The 20,022-nt window shown below is 38.3% G+C and overlaps 1 long non-coding RNA gene across 1 annotated transcript; it reads right to left on the bottom strand.

The window, feature by feature from the left end:
• Positions 1 to 2,962: 2,962 nt before the first annotated feature.
• LOC127530304 (uncharacterized) lies at positions 2,963 to 19,901 on the bottom strand. The gene is made up of 3 exons (XR_007936857.1): positions 18,540 to 19,901; positions 17,552 to 17,623; positions 2,963 to 9,416 (listed from the first exon to the last, which is right to left on the bottom strand). It is a non-coding gene; the product is annotated as an uncharacterized LOC127530304 (long non-coding RNA).
• Positions 19,902 to 20,022: the final 121 nt, after the last annotated feature.

Here is a 20,022-nt window from a genome sequence, read left to right as displayed (position 1 = left end):
GAAGAAATAACTCAATCACAAGCAGATAACTGGTTGAATAATTAAATATTTGTTTCTGAAAAACAGACTAAATTCTGTGATTCCTGCTTCTTAAATGTGAATATTTTCTGGTTTCTTTCCTCTGTGACAGTAAACTGAAGATCTTTGGACTAAACCAGACATTTTTTAACATTTTATCACATTTGAGAGTCCAAATATTCAATATTTAATATAATCTTTAATTTAAGCTCTTTAAAAACCCCTTTTCGAACCAAACTTCATTCAAAAACTTTCAAATTTCAATCCAGACAAAGAAGGTTTACAATTGAACCCTGAATTTTAGCTCCAAGTTTGGTCGCCTCCAGCAGATTTTAAGATCATCCGTTAATAAAAACAGTCTAAATTCTGTGACTTCAGCTACTTAAATGTGAATATTTTCTGGTTTCTGTCCTCTGTGACAGTAAACTGAAGATCTTTGGACTAAACCAGACATTTGAGGAAACTCTGACCCACATTTTTAACATTTTCTGACATTTTAGAGACCCCCCCCAAAGTATTTTAATCAATATTTAAAATAATCTTTAATTTAAGCCCATCAATAAACACTTTTTACGTCAAACTCCATAGAAGAAGTTAAAAAGAAAGAGAATATTTAAGAATAAATTCAGATTTTTGGCTCCAAATTTGGTCGCCTCCAGCAGACTTTAGAAGAATCTGGTAATCTGTAAATAAAATCATCCATCTCCATCCATGCGTCCATCCATCTTCATCTCCACACATCTTCCATCCTTCCATCGTCTCTACATCTCCAGCTTCTTTCCTTTCCTTCTCCATCTCTTCTCTCCATCTCTATCCTCAGTCTTCATCCTTCTTTCCTTTTCTCTGTCCATCCTTCATCTCCATCCTCCTTCCACCTCCTCCACCCATCTCCATCCTTCCACCTAAAGCCTTCATCTCCTCAACCCATCTGGATCCTCCTTCCTCCCTTTTCCCTCTATCTCCATCCTTCCTTCCTCCATCTTCTCTCTCTTCTAGTGTTTTTCCTCCTCCTTGACCCTCTGACATGTTTCTTCTCATCTCTTCTTCCTGTATCCTTCCTCTAACCAGCAGGAAACTAGAAACAGGAAATAGAAGCAGCTTCTGAAGTATCTTTAACTCTAAACAGTCCTGAAGTTCTCCTTGTTGAAGAAAGATCTGCTGATGTTGAACCTTTTAATAAACCAACATTAATACTTACTGATCATTTTTATGAGTCTGTTTGTTCTGTTTTTTATGGAAAGCCTGTAAAACAAAGGATAATAATTATTTACTTCTGTATGTATAGTGGATAATGAGAGGTTTTCTGTTATTTCTGAATAAGTGAAGAGCATCTGGTTGTTCTGGAGGATGTTCTGCCAATATTTAATTTATAAAAATAACAGATTTACAGTAAAATGTTGAAACAGGAGGAGAACAACGAGTCTTCCTGCAGCCACTTTATCGATGAATTTCCTTCATCAGACGGAGCTTTTGTTCTCCACTGTGGAACGAATCCCACAAAGACTCCAGACGCTGCTCAGAACAGAGACGTTTTCATTTCCACCATGTCGGCATCTTGACGGAAAAACATCCTGAGTGACAGATTCTACAGAACAAAAGATGAGAAAAATACGAATAGAAAACCAGAAAACACAATAAAAATGTTTTATTACAATAAATGTCTTTTTTAATGACCAAAAGAGACAAAAGAAGCAGAAACGTAATTAAATTGTGTTATTGTTATTCATTGATGAAAGATTCCATTAAAAGTTTATTACTAATTAAATCGCCAGGATTAATTAATTCATATAAACAATCAAAACGATTCATTAAAGTTTGTTGTTGGTTCATCATGATGCTGCCTCCACCGTGCTTCATCATGATGCTGCCTCCACCGTGCTTCATCATGATGCTGCCTCCACCGTGCTTCATCATGATGCTGCCTCCACCGTGCTTCATCATGATGCTGCCTCCACCGTGCTTCATCATGATGCTGCCTCCACCGTGCTTCACATCATGATGCTGCCTCCACCGTGCTTCACCATGATGCTGCCTCCACCGTGCTTCATCATGATGCTGCCTCCACCGTGCTTCACATCATGATGCTGCCTCCACCGTGCTTCACATCATGATGCTGCCACCACCGTGCTTCACATCATGATGCTGCCTCCACCGTGCTTCACCATGATGCTGCCTCCACCGTGCTTCATCATGATGCTGCCTCCACCATGCTTCACATCATGATGCTGCCTCCACCGTGCTTCATCATGATGCTGCCACCACCGTGCTTCATCATGATCCTGCCTCCATCGTCCTTTACAGTGAGGATGACGTGTTTCTTAATTTCATTTATTCTCATCAGGTAAAGCAGTATTTTAGATTATTTTTGTTGTTTTTTTAATCCCTTAGAGAGTGCTAACTTTAATATTTACACGTTGGGTAAACATTTTTGACGGTTGTATAAATAGCATTGACTTGACTTGATATAAATAAGTCAGATATTCCTGTTGGACAAGCTGCCATACAACTGTTGCAATAGGAGCATAATTTCTGAATGTAGCACTCCAGTTTTTGCAGGATTTTAGCCATTGAAGGTTGTTTTATTGAAAATGATATCAAGAAACTACCTCAGGATGTATTTTAACAGAAAAACTTGATGTTAACAATAATACTAGTAATAATTCAGACTATTGAGATACAATAAAATCCTGGCTCTGGGTTCACACACCTTTCCTATATACTTAATATAATTATATTTCTGCTGTTTTACTGTATTTAGACTCTTTAATACACTTTTAAAATTCTAAATACCACAATCTCCACCTGATTTTTCCTGTTTTTCCTTAAATCTAACATGTGAGCAGCTGGATGAATTGAGTTTATTCAGAATTAAATTGATGTTGTGAAGAAGCTGCAGGTTTTATGTTGCAGAAGAACAAATAAAAACACATTGAGAACATTGACATACTCGCAGCCGCAGCGTATATTCTGGTCTGGAGGGATCTGCTCATGCATGCAAATGGTACAAATTATTCTTGCTGCTGCAACAGTATTCATTTTTCAGAATTTGCATGAAATGAATTATCTGGGGGATATTCCTCTCAGCACATGTTTCCAGCCTGAAAGCTCTCAGACTAAAACACAGCACAGAAATTATGGTCTGGATTTCTGCTCTCACAGCCTCTCGGTGTTCTTCTATGATGTGATTAACTGTGGATGTTCAGCGCTGAACGTAAACCCTAGAAACACATCTGGAAGAATGTTTGGGTTCATTAACTGTTAAAAAAACAGAAGAATATATTCAGCAGTATGAAGCTGTGTTCATAATTTATAAAAAAAACGAAGCATTTCTGTTGCCAAAGGTAAATTTATTATAAAAAATTACATTTACTGTTGTTTGTGACTCTACAGTGAGAAATCAAAGATATACTGTTGTTCAATAGTAAATTGAAAGTAAAAAATAGACGTTCGCTATTAATTATCTTGAGTGAAAAATACAAAAAGTTCTGTTATTTAGTTGTAAATCCACAGGATAAAAACTGAAAATGTTCAATTAATCCTTAAAATATCTGAAAACAAAAATTAAAACATAGATTTTAAATATTGTTTTTAGAGATAATGTGTAGATTTATACTTTGAAAAAGTATATTTTACTTGTTATTGTCTGTAATTTAACAAAACAGAATTTTGTTCAAATAAAAGCAAATATTTGTAAATAAGCAAATCTTACATACAGTTTAAAAAAAAGGATATTTCACAGTCAAAGATTGTAAAAAAAAATCAACCTACCATTTCTAAAAGCATCGATTTTAAATGAGAACATTATCAATCCTTTTTTGGCTGATTTTATTAGTTAATATTATTATTATTTAAATACTTTAAAACAGGGTGATTTTATGGTCACTTATTGTACAAAACCTATTATTTGTAGAAACAAAAATACAGATTATTGATGATTACAGTATTTAGTTTTGGGATTTTTTTGCTGTTAAAATATAATGAATACAAAAAATGTGCAGAGGATTCTCTTCACTCCTTCACTGTTTCATATTATTGATCTCCTGGATCTGTTTTTATTACATTTCATCACCAGGGATTTTCTCTGAAGAAGTAAATCTTCTCTCTGCAGCAATATATCACCAACCACACACGTTTTTACAAAGGATGTGTCCAAAATGACTTAAAAAGTGTCTGAAATCACAAATAAAAACTCCCAAATGGCTTACAAATTCTCCACAATAACTTGAAGCGTGCTCAAAACTTCTCAAAACATGCTAAAAATGGTCCAAAATCTGTTAAATCTGGCTCAAAACCTGGCAGTGTCCTACGTACTTCCTAGATGGTTCCTGGGAAGTTCTTGGATAGTTCCTAGATGGTTCCTGGGAAGTTCTGAGATGGTTCCTTGATGATCCATTCAAAGTTCTTGAAATGTTCCTGATAGACTGACCTTCATGTGTTAAAGTAGTGATGGACTTCCAGGTGGGTTCCTGGGTAGTTCTGAGACAGCTCCTGGTAGGTTCCTGGATAGTTCCTAGATGGTTCCTGGTAGGTTCCTGGGTAGTTGCGAGACAGTTCCTTATAGGTTCCTGGATAGTTCTTAGATGGTTCCTAGTAGGTTCCTGGATAGTTCCTAGATGGTTCCTTGAGGATACATTCAAAGTTCTTGTAGTTTTCTGGACTGACTGACCTTCAGTTCTTATAATAATGGACTGTTGTTTCTCTGAGCTGATTGGTTCTTGCCATAATATGGATTCTAACAGTCAAACAGGGCTGTCAACTGTGGACCAACCTGACTTCTGATGGACCAACCCAATGAAGAAATTCCACTAATGAACCTTGACAAGGAACACCTGTGAAGTGAAACCATTTCAGGTTCTACCTCATGAAGCTCATCCAGAGAATGTAAAGAGTGTTCAAAGCAGGAATCAAAGCAAAGAATCTAAGGCCCCATGCACACGAAGACAAAACGCTTAACAGTTTCAAAACCGATCGCCATAAAGATGAAGGCGTCTCAGAAAATGTGTGCGTCTACATGAATGCACTCGATATGCATGGAAACGCTGTAAAACACATCAGACCTCTAGGGGCGCTGTAACGATATGACGGAAACACGCAAACAGAAGAAAAAACAGTGGGCATGCGCACTTGCGGCAAAAGTTGTAAACAGAGACCAAGCCAGGAAGTAAATAAAGTGCCGTAATGTGTCCTTGATAATTGTTTGTTCAACTCGGTGGTGATTGAGAAGAAGGAGATTTTGCTGCAACAGGGATAGTAGGGTCACTAGTTTCGTTGCCACGTGTGGTGCATGTGTGTCAATGCAGATACGAAACTATGATGCAAGCATATCTGAAAAGTAGCGGAGAGCCGGTAAACACAGAGCTGCGTATACGGCGTTTGAAAATGTTTCCACTCTGGAACCTGGTTTCAAAAATGATCGTTTACAGACCCCCAAAACGCCGTCTTCATGTGGATGATACGCAGATTCAGCAAGAAACTTATGCGTTTAGACCTCGGTTTGTCTTTGTGTGGACGGGGCCTAAAACATCAAACATGTTCTGACTTATTCCACACTTTCTTGCTTCCTACATAACTCCATGTGTGTTTCAAACCTTTGACTGGTAGTGTTCATACAGTATGTATTTATATGGGTTGATTTTTCATGTTCAGGTTTACGTTCACTAATAAAAGCTTGTGGGTGCAGCTTTTATCTGCATCAGTTTGTGTTTATTGTTCAGAAATCGACTCCTGAACTCCTCAGAAACCTTCAGAAATGCAACAAAGACGGAAGTTACAGGAGGAAATGGAGGATCGCTGCTGCTCACAGACACATAAAGAGGCGATAGACGAAGCGAGTCTCCAGGTGAAGGAAGACGCTGCTCACATTCCACACAATTACCACACATAATGAAAAATATCCCATAATAATGGAGCTGGAACTGGGTTCTGATTGAAAGGCCTCCAACCCAAACAGAAGAACACATCAGCAGACAGAAGAGGAGGAAGTTACCGTTTAAAGAGCTGAAGGTGACGAATAATAAAACACAGTCGGTTAAATAAAACCCCTAAAGGACGATAAACTCACATTACAGCAGCAGTGACTGGTTTGGATCATTAACAAGAAAAGAAAAGAAATATAACACTGAGCAGCAGCCATGTAAGTAAATAAATAATATGGTAAAAAGGCAAACAGATGATATGATAAAATAATAATCTGAGTTTTCTGATTTAAATACAGTAAAAATGGAGTAATTATGATGCTGCCACCACCATGCTTCACATCATGCTGCCACCACCGTGCTTCACCATGATGATGCCACCACCGTGCTTCACATCATGATGCTGCCTCCACCGTGCTTCATCATGATGCTGCCACCACCGTGCTTCACATCATGATGCTGCCTCCACCGTGCTTCACATCATGATGCTGCCTCCACCGTGCTTCACATCATGATGCTGCCTCCACCGTGCTTCACATCACGATGCTGCCTCCACCGTGCTTCATCATGATGCTGCCTCCACCGTGCTTCATCATGATGCTGCCTCCACCGTGCTTCACCATGATGCTGCCTCCACCGTGCTTCACCATGATGCTGCCTCCACCGTGCTTCACCATGATGCTGCCTCCACCGTGCTTCACCATGATGCTGCCACCACCGTGCTTCACCATGATGCTGCCACCACCGTGCTTCACCATGATGCTGCCACCACCGTGCTTCACATCATGATGCTGCCTCCACCGTGCTTCATCATGATGCTGCCTCCACCGTGCTTCATCATGATGCTGCCTCCACCGTGCTTCATCATGATGCTGCCACCACCATGCTTCATCATGATGCTGCCTCCACCATGCTTCATCATGATGCTGCCTCCACCGTGCTTCAGAGTGGGGATACACCAACCCCATATGAAATTATAAAAGTGCGTACAGATGTAAACTTGTTTGAAAGTATCTGTATTAAACGTACATAAGCATTATCAGGATAGAAGCCCGTATGTGACGTCTTTAAAATCCATCGGGGAGGTAAAAGTTTTGTCAGCGAGCCTTTTTTCGACTCGTCAGTGACCTGGTGCACTCGAACACTAGACTTGGACGTTCACAACCCTGCAGCCGTCCACACCAAGTGTTTACCTCCATCCATCCTGCAGCACCGGCTCCTCGCTAATCTGTTGACTGCTGCAGGTTCATTTGTTTCCATCACCAACGAGCACCGGCGGGCAGACTTAATGGCTGCTCTGCTCCCCACTCACAGATAGCAGGAACCCGAGGACGGAAACAAGCCATCCTGAAACGTACGAGCCTGAGCGAGCGGCGGCAGGAAATCACGCACCACCAGGAGGATGTTTTAGGATGCTTATCGTCGGTGTGTGTCGAGCCATTCGGACGGACGGATTCAAGGATTTCAGTTTGACTTACAAGAAGTCAGGAGAGGATCTGCGGGTTTAATTATTCATCTGTAGGCATATAAGCACCAACCAGGAAAGCTCCTCAAGGCCACAGGAATCAGTACCACTGAGAGTCTGTATGAGAGGGAGTGGAGCACTGCAAAAACTCTAAATCTTACGAAGTCTATTTGTCTGATTTTTAGTCTAAATGTCTCATCCCACTTGATTTAAGATAAATTCACTGAACAAGAGACATTTCAGCAGATGGAAGGACTTGTTTTAAGACAATGCATCTTAAATATCTTAAGTCAAACAATCTTGAAATGATCTTGTTTTAACCCTCGTGTCGTCCTGCGGCTCAAATTCACTCGTTTTACAGTTTGAAAATGTTGGAAAAATATAATATTTTTACAGTGAAGCGTCCACATTTTCAAAATTTTTGGGGAAATTTTTGAACTTTTTTTGGTGGAAAAAAGAAATGTTAAAAAAATGTTTCTTGAAGAACATTCACATAAAAATCAACGCAGGATTTTGGTTGATTTTTATGTTTATGGTCTTCAAGAAAATATTAGAAGTTTCACTGATATATATGGAACCATTTTAGATATTTTTAGGATTTTATTGGACTATTTTTACAATTTTTTTGAAAATATTTACAATTTTCATTTAAAAAAATTTTTTTCTTGTCAAATTTGTTTTTCTAAATAAAACTTTCAAGGGAAACTTAAGGAATTTTTGGCTGAATTTTTGGATATTTTTCAGACGAAGAAACAACATTTTTGGTGCCGTAAATGAGGACAACAGGAGGAGGAGGAGACACCTAACCTTGACAATCCTGGTAAAATAGAGCTTAAAATAAGTTTTCCAGCTAATTTTAAGATCTCAGTGTTCTAAATATCACATCTTATTTCCAGAAATCTTACCAAGACATTTTTCACTTGTTCTATTGGCAGATTTTTTCACTTATTTTAAGGTAAAAGGTTTTTTTCTTGTTTTGAGAGGGGCTTTTTTCCGGTGTGGAGGATGATCCACGCATGGCCGAGCCGGGAACCAACAGAAAAGGCGAAACAGAAACCGATAATTGGGCGTAATTACTGCCAAGCGGCTGCCGGGGAGGTCAGACGCATTTAAATGCGCCACTCTGGGCTTTAATTTCTTCACCTCTTCGCCTCGGCCGCGTGACAAGTGATGATCCGTCGCTTCTCTTCAGGACTAAATTCATTAGCTGGGCTTTCCTGACGTCCCGCCGTCATAACGCTGGACCAGAGCTCATTTCATGTGATCAGGAAGCGTTACAGGCCACAAACAGGAAGCGTTTCAGCTTAACGAGGAGCCGGAGAACGTCTCAGTTCTACAGAGCTTCAAGGAAAAGTCCGTCTGAAACGTTACGAAGAGGAGCTCAAGAAACGGATTCTCACCACATTAATAAATGAATGAATAGAAGAGAAAGAAAATCACAGTTGAGTTACAAACAGTACTGAAAGGTTGTGTTGACATCATACTGTTGGTAATTAAATCAACTGTAATCCAAACTCACCTCTTACTGAGGAGTCATGGATGTCTTGGTGGCCTTTCTCTCTGGTCTTTCTCCTTCAGAGGAGTCATAGGAGTCTTGGTGGCCTCCCTATCTCGTCTCTTTCTTCTTCAGAGGAGTCATAGAGTCTTGGTGGCCTCCCTCTCTGGTCTCTTTCTCCTTTAGAGGAGTCATGGATGTCTTGGTAGCCTCCCTATCTCGTCTCTTTCTAGTTTTATTCCATGTCGTTTCCAGAACATGAAGCTGTTTCTACATTAAATCCTCTGGCAGGAAGCTGGAATCGTCCAATCACAGAAACATGCAGAACCTGAAAGTGTCCGATCCGTGCTGCTCCACTTCCATTCTGCACCAGAGCAGCACACATGGCCACATCTCCAGAGACGTTCAGACGCTGAACCGGCCGTCAGCCGGAGCATCAGAATGAAGCTTGATCTGCATACGGCAGCAGAGGCCACAGTCTGCTGCTGAGCATCAGCCAGAGGAAGCAGAAGACAGAGGAACCCTGCAGAGGAATCAAAGAGACGCATCTAATCTCACAAAGGTAGAGCAGGAAGTAAACACGGCGAGGTATTAAAGACGGCAGCTCTTCAATCCTTTACACGCTCCCAGCTGGAAACAGAATCTCTACGAAGCACCAGCACTGGGAGGAGAAACACGATTCAGCAGCTCTGACTGAACACGACAGACTGGAAGGAAGAGGAATGAACGTAGAGAGGAGGATCTGCACAATAATTAACGCTGGCCTCCTCAGAATGAACACACAAAAGCAGCAGCACAAAAACAAGCAAAAATGAATTTAAAAAAATGAAAAATCAACAAAATTACCACAAAAATACAAAAAACACAACAAATGACATGAAAAAACTACATAAAGACTGATATCACCACAAAAGATGATTTAAAAACACACAAAATCATGACAAAAAGACACACAACCAGCAGGAAAAGCTGCTAAATCTCTGCAAACAGACTCACAACCAGCACAAAAACATGCAAAAGCCCTTTAAAAAAGAAAAATCAGCATAATAAGATGCTAAACTACCACAAAAACACAAAAAAATCACAACTAACAATGTGGAATAATGTTATTTATATATTTTTATAATTGTATCTAGTGGTTTTTCATCATTTTGTGGTGAATTTGTGCCTTTTTCTGGTGGTTTTGTGTCTTTTTGTGGTGGCTTTTCATCTTTTTGAGATGGTTTTGCGTCCCCTTCTGCTGATTTTGAATGTTTGTGGTGACTTTGTGTCTGTTTCTGTTGGTTCTGCATCTTTTTGTGTTGATTTTGAGTGTTTTTAGGCGGTTTTATACCCGTTTGTGGTGGTTCTGCATCTTTTTTGGATGATTTTGTGTCTTTTTCTGGTGGTTGTTCATCTTTTTGTGGGTGTTTTGCATCTTTTATGGATGGTTTCTTATCTTTTTCTGCTGATTTTCAGTGTTTGTCTTGACTTTTTGTCTTTTTCCAGTGGTTTTGAACCTGTCATTTTTGGTGGTTTTTCATTTTTTCTGGTGGCTTTGAATCTTTTTCTGGTGGTTTTGCATCTTATTCTGCTGATTTTCAGTTACAGAATATATACTGTGTTCTGTGTACAGATATTTGAGTTGTTAAATCAACAACAGATTGAATTTCTAAACCCTTGAAAAGCAGATTTTGGACCCAGAACTGCTGTAAAATCCTCCAGTTTATAACAAAGAGCTGTTGGTTGGACTGAATGAGGAAACACAACAACAATAACTCAGATGCTGATGTTTTATTTCCTGTTTTTCTGACCTTCGGCTGGACGGTAATTACACACTCCTGCTGTTTGGGCTAATACCTCCACAATAAAAGCCTAGAATGCTCTGAAAAGGAGCCCTTTGTGCTGATTTTTTGGTGCCGTTCGCTGATTGAATTCTTATTCCGCCGAGTTTTTTCCTCTTTCACACTTCAACAAAAGCCTCGTTCACAAAGAGGGAGGAGATGGAAGGGTATTTTATTTTATTCACAGGAATGTGGGGGGAAGGAAATGAAAACAGGACGCCGCCGCTGGAGGAGAAAAGAGGAGAAAATGAAGCATTTTTAGATTCAGAGTCCTGAGATTATCGACTGGAAACGTCAGCAGGAAAAAAAGAGATGAAAGGAAGAAGAGAAATGAGGGAGCACTTTATGGTTTATTCACATTTTTAGAGATTTTACAGACAACAAGCACTAAAATCACAGAAAAATGTATTTATTTAGACGTTTACTGTACAAGAACCTGCATTTTAAAATGTTGATTTGTTCTTTTTATAATGTTTTACTGGAAATATACACTTATAGTTTTTAAATCAGCAAAAATAAAATAGCAATATAAAATAATCATCAATTTATTTTCCATGTATTTCCAATTATTTGGAAGAAAAAATATAAATATTAGGACAGAAAAATGCTCAGCAATGTTTAAAAATATTGTTTATAGATTTCCAAAAATAGTACTTAATTAAAAAACTGTAAATAATCAAAAAATAGCTAAAAATGAAAAAAGATTAAAAAAAAATATAAATAGTAAAGAATCAAAAGTGGGAAATAATTAAAAATGTTATTTAAAAAAAAGTTTAAAAAAATCCAAAAATAGTAACTAATCAAAAAGTCTAAAAAGATAAAAAAAAATGTTTAAAAACATAAAATCCAAAAATAGTAAATAATTCAAAAATGGTAAATAACCATTGCATCTTTTATTAGTGGTTTTACTCATTTTTCTGGTGGCTTTGCATCTTTTGTTGTTTTGATCATTTTGTGGTGATTTTATGTCTTTTTATGATGGTTTTCTGTCTTTTTGTGGACGGTCTGTGTCCTTTTGTGGTGGTTTTCCGTCTTTTTATGGTGATTTTATGTCTTTTTATGATGGTTTTCTGTCTTTTGTGGTGATTTTTTTGTCATTTGTGGTGGTTTTCCGTCTTTTTATGGTGATTTTATGTCATTTGTGGTGGTTTTCCGTCTTTTTATGGTGATTTTATGTCATTTGTGGTGGTTTTCCGTCTTTTTATGGTGATTTTATGTCTTTTTATGATGGTTTTCCGTCTTTCTGTGGTAGTTTTCTTTTTATGGACGTTCTGTGTCTTCCTGTGGTGGTTTCTAGGACAGAATCACTGCAGCCACACCTGCTCACATGCAGAGAAGCTGTTAAACCGGAGGACGACTGGGAAATCAAACGTGCAGGAATTGATGAGCGGCTGCGTTTAGCCTTCAGCCTGTTAGCGGTGGTGAAGCTCAGGGGACGATCTGCAGGAATAAAAGCTGTCCAGGCGACCTCCAGCTGACTGAGCCTCTCCGTCCTACATTCCATGACCTTCAGATCAGAAACGAGGCTGCAGGGATCAGTCTGCTGCAGGGCTTCAGGAGAACCACCTGAGTGACTTCACCTGATCGGCCTCCGTCTGTATCTGGAGCTCATCACATTGTTTTACTTCTCTCAGCTCCAAGCAGCACTTTCTGGGGTGTTTATTCCCTTTGTCATTTTGTTGTGGTTTTGTGTCTTTTTAGGGTTATTTTGCATCATTTTGTGATGTTTGTTTGGTCTTTTTTTGTGGTTCTTTGTCTTCCTGGGATGATATTTGCATCATTTTGCAGTGATTCTGAAAACTAGTGGTGATTTTATGTCTTTCTCCAATGAGTTTGCATCTTTTCGGGGTTATTTTGCATCTCTTTGTGGTGATTTTATGGCTCTGTGGTGATTTTATCCCTCTGTGGTGATTTTGTGGCTCTTTGTGGTGATTTGATCCCTCTGTGGTGATTTCACGTCTCTTTGTGATGATTTTATGTCTTTTTGTGGTGATTTTATCCCTCTGTGGTGATTTTGTGGCTCTTTGTGGTGATTTGATCCCTCTGTGGTGATTTCACGTCTCTTTGTGGCGATTTTATGTCTCTTTGTGGTGATTTAGAATCTTTTTGTGGTGATTTCACGTCTCTTTGTGGTGATTTTATGTCTTTTTGTGATGATTTTATGTCTCTGTGGTGATTTCATGTCTCTGTGGTGGTTTAGAATCTTTTTGTAGACACTGAGTCGGTAGCAACAGACTGGGAACAGACCAGTTTCACACATAATTACAGTTTTTAGATGATCTGCATGCTGGTTGTTGAACTTTGATCCAAAACTCCACATTTTGTCGATCAGTTTGAACCAGAAGCAGAAACTCAGACGACTTCTTTCTGACCACAGCTTCTCCCATCATTCTGGTCAAACAATCAACCAACCAGTCTACTTGAACTCTACAAGCTTTTTGAATCGTCTCTGGCTTGTTGTAGAACCAAAGCAACCAGACAAAAAGCTGTTTTATCTCTGCAGGATTTCAGCGACGCTCTGATCGTTGTTGGTTCGAAGAATCCTCGGCTATTGTCTCCTCTTTTATCTTTTGTTTTGCAGCTTGAAACAAACAAAACTTTCAGCACATTTGTGTTTGAAAAGAAGCGATTTGTAGTTTTAGATAATGACTGAAGACAAAAGGAAGCGGCTCATCTGTTCCACCACATCTTCTGTCTGCTTTCAGAGCAGAACAACAACACGTGAAGGTGAGAATCCTGCTGTCAGACGCTGTTCAAAGGCAGATAATGAAGCAGATTCTCAGACAAACTTCCCCTGAATTCATCCTCGCCGTCTGCAGAGCTTCTTGTTGCTCCTGCAGCTATTCGCCGGCTTAATTAGAGATTGTCGGGGGGAATCTAATTTGCAGCGATGTTCTGTTCCAATCTCAGACACTCGCGATGATTCAAAAGTTCTGCAAACTGAAAATTTCTATTCAATCCTCTCCAGTCTGACGGAGCCGATAGATCAGATCTGAGCGCAGACAGAAGCCAGATAGAGGCCGAATCAGACCGCAGGCAATTCCACTAAACTGAAGACCAACTAAAAGACGCTGGCAGAAAAACAGAGGGTGACGTCTGAACAAACAGACCGAAGGAAACGTCTGCAGCAGGATTCAGCTCACAAGTCTGCAGAAATAAGAGTTTCTGATTCATCTACAAAACAGATCAGTGGGTTTTAGTGCATTATCAGAGTGGACTTGGTTTTATCCTGGTTTTGAATGTGATTTTGGACTTTATTTTGGTCAGGTTTGGACGGTTTGTTTTAGGTTTTACATTTAGTTCTGACCTGCTTGTAGTAGCAATTTTCCAATGATTTTGGACTTAGTTTTGTCAAGGTTTGGTCTGAGTTTGGTCTGGTTTTGGACTAGTTTTAGACTTTGATTTGATTGGCTTTAGACTTGGATTTGGACTAAATTTTAAACTGGCTTTGGACTGGTGTTAGACTTGGTTTTAGACTTGGTTTTAGACTGGTTTTAGACGAGTTCTGGACTGGTTTTGGATTTGGTATTCTTCTGGTTTTAGACTTGGTTTTGTTCTGGTTTTGAGCTTGGTGTATCTGAAACGAGGGTTTACGTAAAAACCTGATAATTTAGGACCAACCTATGACGGTACAGAACTTCAGATAAACTCTAAAAGCCCAGTAATGATCGAGCAGACGTAATCATTAACGGATCAACTGTAACACAGAAAACATCTTCATGTTTCCGTCCAGATGAGCTCCTCAAATGTTCTCGTTCTTCCTCCTGTGATCTTATCTGATGATCTTCAAGACATTTCAGTTCCTGAGGGTTTTAAAAATTCAACATTATCCTCCTGCAGTCTGTAAAATAAATCTTTCTTTCTGTATGAAAATCTCTGTCCGTCTCCTTCTTCGACTTTCCAATCAGTAAAACAACAAAACAGGAAGAGCCGCTGCACTAATCGCATCATTTGCTCAGATCTACAACAGGTTTCACTTATTTACTTCTGTAACATCCACTGTGGAGGGCATTTTTAATCTTTATCTTCCTCATTCTATGGAGAACTTAGAACAAAGCAACAGAGATTCACCAATAATCAATAAAACTAAAGAAAGTAAAGCAGCTGTTAGATCTGCTGCTGGACGGAGAAGAACTGGTCCAGCTGATCAGAGCTTCATGTAACATCAGCACCAGTCAGAGGTCAGGAGATCAGGACGAGAAGAATATATTAGTGAGGAAACATGTTTGCTGGTACAGAGAACATGTTTAACTGAGTAGAACATGCTTGGTGGCAAGAAGAACATGTTTGTTGTTGTAGAAAACATGTTTGTGTAATAAACATGTTTGTTAGCAAGAAGAATGTGTTTAATAGTAAGAAAAACATGCCTGTTAGCAAGAACGTGCTTGTTAGCAGGTAAAACATGTTTGATAGCAAGAAGAACATGTTTAGTAGAGAGAACATGCTTAGAAGAACATGTTTGTTAGCAAGTAAAACATGTCGTCAGCAACATGTTTGCTAGCATAAAAACATGTTTAATAGGGAGCACAACGTGTTTTTTTAGTTTAAAGAAGATGTTTGTTAGCAAGTAAAACGTCTGTTATCGAGGGGAACATGCTTGTTAGGAAAGAGAACACGTTTGCTAGTAATAAGAACATGTTTAACAGAGAGAAGAACACGTTTAGTTTAAAGAACACGTTTGTTAGCGATGAGAACTAGGTTCTAGTTGATCCCAGTTTGCCTTAATCTCCTGCGTTCTGGTTGGAGGTCATTAACCGCCTCAGGAGTCTTTGCTACAGTGTTAAACAGGAAGCTGTAGCTGGTTGTTCCCCCTGCTGGATAAACCAGGTACTACAGCTCATCTATCTAACATGTTGTGAAATCATAAAATAATGGTGGGTGTTGACAGAAACTAAGCATTAAGGCTGAGCTCCAGTCTGAAGGGAAACCGGTTGATCAGCTCTGTTCTTGTCTCTGCCTGCAGCAGCTTTAATTCACTTCTGCTCAGCGCTGAACTTTGATATTTGAATTCTTTGTCCGGCAGCAAACTCTTGTGACAGCCGACCTTTGAGAGATTAACATCAGATCAGTTCTCGTTTCACTCCGTCAGAGCAGGAACTACAGAGGAATTATTTTGCAGACAAACACAACAGATCTGCACTTTTAATAATTTCTTTTTGCTTCTTGGATCTAACTTTTCTAATTTACATGTTTGCAGCCACAATAGATGCAGCGACAGAAATCCTCCAAAGCTAGCAGATGGTGGAGCCGGCTGAGATTCTTCATGGAGCGCACGCTGAATACTGAGCATGCTAACCCACAATGAAACACAGAAACGAGAAGACGGTGCAGATAAAGACGGAGCAGCTCGGGTTTGACTCCAGGTTTGATTCTGGAGTCACCAGGAGGATCACAGCCGTTATGGAGGATCCGTTTTCCGTTCGTCTTATGTGAACGTTTGGGCGTCGACAGAGCAGGAATGTTGGTGTGAACCCGGTTCTTCTCGTCTCATTGCCTCCGCTGAGCCTCTAATCGGGCCAAAGGTTTGACAGCAGATTAGTGGAGGCCACACAGGAGGAATCACATGAAGCCAGACCAGAACCAGCCGGACGACAGGGGAAGGAATTCCACCTTCTGGAGGCCAGACTGGGAATGAACAGAAAACCAAGTAGAGCTGTGGCCGACAGGTTTAGGATTCATTAGACTTTGGTCTGTTTTTAAAGGTTTTAGACTTGGTTTTGGACCAGCTGTAGGTAGACATGGTTTGAATGGATTTGGACTAGCTTTAGACTTGGTTTTGGTCTCAGTTGTAGATTGGTTTGGGGCTTGATCTGACTTTTTCTGGGATCTGTGATATTTAACTAAACAGGACAAACAAACAATAAAAAAACAAGTAAATGAGTTTCCCCTTTTCTGTTTTTACAGTGAAATCTCATCATTCATTAATATCGCGTGCAGGTTTTTATTTAAACTCATTATAAGGTCATAATTATGTACTGATAAAAACAGATTTCCTCGATAAAACAAACTGCAGCTCCACTCCATTCTGCATGAAAATAACCAAAGAGTGAAATTTAATGAAGTAAGTTAAAATAATGATGAATAAATAAGCGCTTGTGCTCCACTTTGTAAAACATGAAATCACAAACTGACAGCTTCCTGCATCGTCTTTCAACAATAAAAGCCTGATTTGTAATTCAGATTTCTGCTGACTCCAACTTTTGAACCTTTGAAATATTAAAGCTCATTAGAATTCATGATTGAGGCTCTCTGAGGGTTTCACTGGATCATAATTAATCATTAAAGATAAAATCTTCAGTGTGGATGTTACATGTTAAATCCTCTGAAAGACTCATTTTCCTTTAAAAATGAACAAAAACACTTATTTATCAACCAGAAACTGTAAAATCTCAGCTTAAAACGACAATATTTTAGTGAAATCACTTGATTTTTCTTGTGAGATTTAAAGTTTTACCAAAAATAAAGTGTTTCCTCTACACAGATTCTGTAAAAAACTAAAAATTCTGCATTCTGTACTGCATCTGTACACTTTAGACTAGCCCAGCTGTGACCAGCAGTCTGATGACAAAAAAAGACTGATTTTTCAGATGAGCTGCAGGCAGTGTGCACGGATTAAAGTGTTAGTTAAATATCAGCAGCATGTGGAGAATCAAAACAACTGCAAAGAGAAAAAACCTTCAGAGAGAGACGCAAAAAGACAAAAAAACCCACAAGAAAATGAGACAAAAGTGCTCCAAAGACACGTAAAGCAACAGAAATGAGACACAAATTGAGAAAAACTACACTCAAAAATGTGGTGCAGTAAAAATCACAATAAAGTGTAGAAAATGCTCACCTATACTGGACTAAATGCACTTCTGTGGTTCCAGTTGGATGATTAACGGAGCAGAAACTGGTTTCATGTTTCCTGAAACCGGCAGCAGAAAGAACAAAAGCCGGTTTTAATAAGTGAAGCTGATGCAACATAAAAGTCAAAGAGAGCAAACAGAGATCCAGAGAGAACAAAGAAATACCAAGAAATGAAGAAACCACACAAAACACCAGAAACGCAACCTGGTTGCCATGGAAACAGGCCGTTTATCAGAACACCAACTGCAAACATGTAGTTTAATGGCAACAGAAAGGTAATTCTTAACACTAATCTTGTTTATCTTCATTGTAAAAAGAGAAAAAACACTGCAGAAAGTCAACAAACCCTGTCTGTCAGTCTGAAAAATGTAAATAGTTAAATATCTACAGAATGTGGAGCCTCAAAACAACTACAAAGATACAAAACTGTCACTGAGAGACTCAAAAAGACAAATTAGAAAAACAACACAAAAATAATTCAGACAGAATGACTACAAAGTGACAAAACTGTTCCAAAGAGACACAAAATGAGAAAAATGACACACAAAATGAGAAAAATGATACAAAATGAAGAAAATGAGACAAAATGAGAACAATGAGACACAAAATGAGGAAAATGAGACAAAATGAGAAATGAGACAGAAAATGAAGAAAATGAGACACAAAATGAGAAAAATGATACAAAATGAAGAAAATGAGACACAAAATGAGAAAAATGAGACAAAAAATGAGGAAAATGATACAAAATGAAGAAAATGAGACACAAAATGAGACAAAATGAGAAATGAGACAAAATGAAGAAAATGAGACACAAAATAAGACAAAATGAGAAAATGAGAAAAATGAGACAAAATGAGACAAAAAGAGAAAAATTAGACAAAAGAGACAAATAAGACACACGACGCATGAATAAAACCTACATCAACATCTTTAGTAGAAACATCTCAAACAGAGAAATAATAAAGATGTAAAACCTTATGATTCTCTCAACAGACGACTGAACCGATCCAGAATTTAAATAACTGTAGCAGCAAACTGAGTCCAGCAGCTCTGGTTCTGTTTGGATCCAGAATCTCTAGAACCGAAGCTCCAAAATAATCCTTCACTCTGGAACAAAAAGCAGCGACTGGTGACCAAACAGGAAGAAATCTGGAGACGGACCGGAGCCATATGTAGGATCTGGACCAGAACCAGAACTTTAACCGTCTGGACCAGAGCCAGAATTTTAAACCGTCTGAACCAGAACCTTCACGATCTTCTTCTGTCTGGAGCTGAATTCATTTAGTTTGTGTTCAGTTTGTTCTGGAAATGAAACCGAAGCAGCGGAGACAGAAAACAAGATTTTTTTTAATTCACCTTTTTAATTTTAACGTCTTCAAAAATTTACAGGTTTTCCTTATTTTGTTAAATTACAGAAAATACTGAGGAAAATACAGAAAATATAAATTTATTCGTAGAATTCTGCTTTTTTTTACATCATGATGCTTTCACAAAAATTAATTTTAAATAACATTGAAATATTATTTGGACCAAATAATGTTTCAAATATTTATCAAACTAAAAACTTGTGTTCATAATGTGGTAATTAAGTTAAAAAAAACACAAAAATAATTTTAAATAATGTTAGAATATTTAGTTTATTTTCCTTACATATGAAACATGATTTAGATTTTGTTGAATTTTACACATAAAAAACATTTTTCAGGCAGATAACCCTGTAGTTTTCTGTTTCCTGTGTAGAAGTGGAGATAAATGTGACTGAGATCATGTTCCAGCTGTTGGAGGATTAAAAAGGTCCGATCAGAGCTGGTTCTCATGGATTCCTGCAGCTGGGATGCAGAAACGTGTCGCTGTTTCTCTGCTGCAGTCGATGATTTAGCTTGTAATTAGGGAATTGAGACGTTTCCAATTATTGGGGTTGTGAAATATCGCCTCTCTGCAGCAGCTCGTTCTCAACGTCAGACCAGCCGAGTGGAAAAGAAACGACACAAAGTAAACCCGGAGAAACGACGTTTAATTAAAGCAGGAGAACGGCTCCAGTTTATTAATGTGGACAAAACGCTTCAGTTTCAGACATCATTTAATGAGTTCAACCAAAAGAACGACACTAGGCTGCACGAACAAAATACAATAAAACAAAATAACAGGAAAAAAGTACAGAAGAAAATCTGAATGAAGGAAATTAATTCTTAAAATGTTTGTCTAAATTAATCTTCTGTTCATAGTTCTAGTAAATAAGCACAAAATGTTTAAAAATTATTTAAAATAATAATGAATTACTGCATGGAGCAACTTCATTTTAAAATGCTTTTCAAATTAAAAATTTGTAATTACACAGAAATGTTGAAAATAAATAATTAAGTTGCATTATAATTTGAAAAATACTTAATATATTTATTTGAAATATATTTACTTTTTTTTTCAAAATTATACAATTTTCACAAATTTTTGCAACAT

The sequence above is a fragment of the Acanthochromis polyacanthus genome, chromosome 16, assembly GCF_021347895.1.
Source record: "Acanthochromis polyacanthus isolate Apoly-LR-REF ecotype Palm Island chromosome 16, KAUST_Apoly_ChrSc, whole genome shotgun sequence".
NCBI classification, from domain to species: Eukaryota; Metazoa; Chordata; class Actinopteri; family Pomacentridae; genus Acanthochromis; species Acanthochromis polyacanthus.
The sequence above is the reverse complement of the archived record's forward strand: the minus strand, read 5'-3'. Positions and strand labels throughout refer to the sequence as shown.